We start from the raw sequence: 5,925 nt of genomic DNA, 5'->3' as shown, positions 1-5,925 counted from the left end.
AGAAAAAAGCTGACCATCTGCTCTCCCTCATTGACTAACATTGTTCCAAGTGCAATGCGATGTTTTCTCGCATTGCACTTGTGTGAGCGTACCCTTCTAGAGATTTAAGACTACAATGTAACCTTGTGTTTCAATTTGTTTAGAATGCAGGGTGAACAAGTCATTTTCCTGTTTTTGCTGTTCTGTTGAGTCTCTTTTGCATGGAATATAATGGAACAGTCCATTTACCTATTTTTCTTATAAATTCTCCCACAATGAAGTGCAAACTTGCTTAATCTCTTAACTGCTGCATCCAATGTAGATCCAAAATGCAATTCAAGTGAAAATAGTTGATCACAAGAAGCGTGAACTTAAGGGAACCTATCATGTAAAAAACAATTTGCTACTAACCTGCAGATAAGGGGTTAATTTGCAGGTTAATAGTGTTTAAAATCTGCTCTGCGTCTGCACTCTCAACCCTGCTGCCGGGAGGAAATGCACTTTAATCCTCCCAGCAGCGTTCGGATTTCAGTCACTGGGGAGGTGTCGGCGCAGATTCAGTCACTGCTCTGACCATGGAAAGCCGCGTCTGTGACCACACCCTCCACACTGACTGACAGCCGCTCAGCATTAAAACCTGCTGTCTGTACGGGGAACGTGGTGACAGCCTCCGCTCTCCGTGTACAGAGTGGTAACTGAACCTGCCCCTGCGCCTTCCCTGTGACTGAAACCAGAATGCTGCCAGGAGGATTAAAGTTAATTTACTTCCAGCAGCGAGGTTCAATGTGGAGGCATCAGGCAGGTTTCAAATGCTATTAACATGCAGATTAACCTCATCTGCAGATTAATAGCATTTTTACAGGTGACAGGTTCCCTTTAATTTTTTTTCCCCCTTTCAGATTATGTTCAGCCCCAAATGACCTTGTTGGGGGCATGCGGAGTAGAATTTCAATATTTGCAGATGATACTAAACTCTGCAGGGTAATCAATACAGAGGAGGATAATTTTATATTACAGGGAGATTTATGTAAATTGGAGGATTGGGCTGAGAAGTGGCAATTGAAGTTTAATGTAGATAAATGTAAGGTCATGCACTTGGGTAGAGGAAATAACATTTATGATTATGTACTTAATTGTAGAACACTGGGTAAAACAGACAGAAAAAGACTTGGGTGTATGGGTGGATGGTAAACTTCACTTTAGTGGACAGTGTCAGGCAGCTGCTGCCAGGGCTAATAAAATAATGGGATGTATTAAAAGAGGTATAAGTGTTCATGAAAAAAATATAGTTCTACCTCTGTACAAGTCACTAGTGCGACCGCACGTAGAATACTGTGTACAATTCTGGTCACCGATATATAAGAAGGACATAGCTGAACTGGAGAGGGTGCAAAGAAGAGCTACCAAGATTATTAGAGGAATGGGGGGGCTGCAATACGAAGACAGGTTATTAAACTTGGGTTTATTTAGTCTGGAAAAACGAAGGCTTAGGGGAGATCTAATCACAATGTATAAATATATGAGGGGACAGTACAGAGACCTTTCCAAAGATCTATTTACACCTAGGCCTGCGACTGGAACACGGGGGCATCCGCTACGTCTTGAGGAAAGAAGGTTTAATCATAATCACAGACGAGGATTCTTTACTGTACGAGCAGTGAGACTATGGAATTCTCTACCGCATGATGTTGTAATGAGTGATTCACTACTAACATTTAAGCAGAGCCTGGATGCCTTTCTTGAAAAATTTAATATAACCAGTTATGTATATTAGATTTTATGACAGGGTATTGATCCAGGGAACTAGTCTGATTGCCGGATGTGGAGTCAGGAAGGAAATTTTTTCCCCATTGGAACTTGTTTGCCACATTGGGGTTTTTTGCCTTCCTCTGGATCAACATGTTAGGCTACGGGTTGAACTAGATGGACTTAGAGTCTCCCTTCAACCTTAAAACTATGATACTATGATACTATGAAATGGAGTTTGTTAGTATTTAACAAACCAGGCTATGCTCACTTTCCCTAGGTCCACTGGTGTGTCTCCACTGCTGGTTTTGCTGTCGTGCTGAAGATCATGTCGATAGTGTGGCACCTTATCTGTGAGCTCAGTGGCTTTGAAGTAGGTGTTCCATTTATACTGGCAGAGATGCTGAGTTCGCTGATTGGTGTCCGCGGTGTCAACGCCATAGCCATTATGTCAGTGCCATAGCCAATATCAGACATTGGGATCAGCGGCTAACACTGGACCTGGTGACCTGGTTTGGTGTTTTGAACAAAGAGCAGCAGTGGCTGATCATTACCTGAGAGTAAATAAGTTCTTTAACTTAACACGTAATATTGTTTCTTTACTTGGATGAAAGTATAGCTGCCTGTTAAGAATCTACTAGAAGCAGTAGAAGAGGGAATAACTTTATAAAGGGTTAATCAATAGACCAATAGCTGCTATTTAATGGGTCATCTGAGTCTCTGCATATGCATATACAACCTGGAACAGATCTATGGATGAGAAGATTTTTTGTTTTTCTCTTTCAATCCTCCTCTTCCCATTCCTGCAAACTAATACACAGAAATTAATCTTCCATTGTTTCATACTGTATATCACTACTCCAAGCCTGAAGACGTTAGCACAGATCTCCCGTTTTTGCATGCTGTACATACGGCAGGAAGCTTCACACAACTGTCAAAATAGTGAGATAGTGGAGAGCCCGATATCAACCTTTCTTAAAGGGCTAGAATTTTTATTTTTAAATTGGGAGATTTTTTTTTTCTGACTGTTCCTTGGGACAATTGGACGGCTCCCTCTATATTTTCTTGCTGATACCAGTTTCCTTCTTTTCCTGCCAGGTGCCTTTGACCAAATTGTGGTATTATTGTTCCTCCTTCTACCAAATACTCTCTTTTTGTGACTATTGCACTGGCCTCTTGCTTATTAGAGTTCTATTATTGGGTAGACTGTATGTATACATTATATAGGATTTGGACCAGCACTCTGCAATTCCTTGTGTTTATACCACTGGGTTTCTATCCTTGGGGATACTGCATGTTAGATGGGCTTTATGGTTATTCATTTACCATCTATATATCTGTGGTTGAGTATAGATAAATTGCATATATTGTAATTTTTGTATTTTTTTTTTTTTTTTACATGCTGTGGGGCTGTTTGTAAGGTCACAAATATTTTTTTTTTTTTTTAAACATCTTTTTATTAAATTTTAACCAAATTTCTTTTACAATCTGCTCTTATACAAAGAGCATTTCATTGATGACATTATAATCAAAACAGTCCCGCCCACCCCTCCCCCCGCTCTGCGTGCGACCAGAAGCAACTTAAAATGGTAACTTGTGTAATTGGTATGTGTCCATTGAACAGTTCAAAAAGGTACCAAGAGGTCTGTCCAAACTGAGATTTAAGTCTATCCTTAAGCACTGTAGCCAAGTTAGGTATAAATAAAGACCATGTTTCAAAGAAACGCTTAGTCAACTTCTCCTTATTCGACAGTGCATCCAGCCAGTCCATTTTGAATATGAACATTAGTTTTGTTTGGATAAACGCTAGAGAGGGTGCTTCAGGATTTACCCAGAGATGTAGGATACTTTTCCTAGTGGCCGAGGCCCAAATAGTTAACATTGCCCTGGTACCTCTCGGAAGACTTTGTTGAGCCTCCTCCAACATGTTAAAAATCGCCCACTGTGGTGTCAGAGCAAACTGAATATTGTATGTGTTTTGTAAGACTGAGTGAACGCTTCTCCATACTCCCTGTATCTGAACACAGTCCCATAAGTGGTGAAACAGGTCAGTGTCTCTTATGCCACATTTAGAACAAGAGTATAAGGCATTTGTGTCCATTTTTTATTGAATTTTTGGAGTAATATATGCTCTATGTAGAATCATCAAGGCCATATCTGTGTAGCTACTGGACGACAGAAATTTACGTTGCAACAGCGTGGCTTGTAAAAAATCCTTTACCTCGAACTCTGGCATGTCTACCTTCCATTTTGCTGGACCTGTTGTTTTCCCCTCCCATGTCCAAACTGTACGCAACATTGAATAAACCTGACTAGTCGAGGACGCCTGGCTTCTTGCCCTCCTAAGAAAGTTATCCACACTTCCTCCAAGATCTCCCTTTGGCTTGTCAACAAGATATTTTTGTGCCAAGCTACGCGCCTGAAGAAAAAGAAAAGGCTGACCCACAAAAGCTGGAAATCGGTGTGCCGCCTTCTCGTAAGAAAGCAACGACCAATCAGGCTCCATTAGATCTGCAGCATAAGCACAACCCTGCATTGACAATGTTTCATAAATCCTCGGAGGGCGACCCTGGAGGAATCTCGGATTTCCAATAAAGGGTTGAAATGGGGAACTTGAAGTGTTAATTTTACCAAGTTTCCTCACCTTCCTCCACGTTAGTATAGTATGCCATAGTGTTGGATGATCCCTAACCTCACTCGGTATTTCCTTGTTCCCTAAATGCAGCAATGCTGTTAACGAGACTTGTGAACATAGCTGTTGTTCCAATTGTACATTGGCAAAGTGAGATACTCCTCGCACCCACTCCACCACATATCTAAAATTTGCTGCTAGATTATATCTGCCCAGATCTGGAAGATTTATGCCCCCTGCCCCTTTTGGTAATTGAAGCTTGATTAAGCTGATCCTAGTACGCCCCTTGTGCCCCCAAATGAATTTTCCAAAGGATGAATTTAGTAGCTTAATATCTGATTTGCGTAGAAGCAACGGGAGAGTCTGAAATAAGAACATTATTTTGGGGAATGCTACCATTTTAATTAAGTGACATCGACCCGAAAACGATATTTTCAGATGTTTCCAAGATTGGAGTAGATGTATTAATGAATTTATAAGAGGCTTATAATTAATTTGATATAGTAACAAGGGGTTTGCTGGGAGCTGAATCCCCAAATATTTAATGGACCTGGTACACCACTGGAAGGGAAATAAGTTGTTATCAATTTTACCCGATTTGTACATTGCCAATGCCTCAGTTTTTTTGTAATTTACCCTGAAGCCTGAGGCCTTTCCAAAATTATTCAATGTGTTCATTATCTCTGGAATCGCTTGAGAGGGATTGGCAATAAACAATAAAATATCATCGGCAAAAGCCAAAAGTTTAATTGTTGTCCCACCGACTCTCATGCCCTGAAATATTGCTAAATTATGTAGGGTCCTCAACATTGGGTCCAGAGCCAAATTAAACAATAAAGGTGACAAGGGACACCCCTGCCTCGTTCCCCTCTGTACCTCAAATGGCTCAGAGAATGTATTATTTATAGATAGTCTGGATTTGGGGTCTGTGTATATCATCTTGACTGCTTCGCAAAACCAGGATCCCACCTGGCGACATGCCAAAAGATTATGTAAATAGGCCCAAGAGACCCTGTCAAAGGCCTTGTCCGCATCAAGGCTAACTACTATATGTTTGGTACATCTATGCTTCCTGCTATAAGACATAGCCCCAATAGCCGTCCTAATGTTATAGGTGATGGATTTCCCGTGCACGAATCCCGTTTGGAAGGGCAGAATAAGATCTGGAATCACTTGTTGTAATCTACCAGCTAGTATTTTAGTAAAGATTTTAAAATCAGAGTTGAGTAATGAGATGGGTCTGTATCCCTCCACCTGTAGTGGGTCTGTATCCCTCCACATGTAGTGGGTCTTTTCCTGGCTTAGGTAATACTATAATGTTTGCCTCATTGAACCTGTCGGGAATTATTCTATCTGTGACTATCTTATTATACACTGCACATAGATGAGGACCGATAGAGGCTCCCAAGATCTTATAATATTCGTTACTAAATCCGTCGGGCCCTGGGCTTTTGGCTAGTTTAAGAGTGCCAATAGTTTTTACTATTTCTGAAATATTTATAGGGGCGTTTAGTACTACTCTTTGTTCCTCTGTCAAGATGGGCGCTACGGTACCATGGATAAAATCA

The sequence above is a fragment of the Anomaloglossus baeobatrachus genome, chromosome 2 (assembly GCF_048569485.1).
Source record: "Anomaloglossus baeobatrachus isolate aAnoBae1 chromosome 2, aAnoBae1.hap1, whole genome shotgun sequence".
Classification (NCBI taxonomy): domain Eukaryota; kingdom Metazoa; phylum Chordata; class Amphibia; order Anura; family Aromobatidae; genus Anomaloglossus; species Anomaloglossus baeobatrachus.
The sequence above is the reverse complement of the archived record's forward strand: the minus strand, read 5'-3'. Positions refer to the sequence as shown.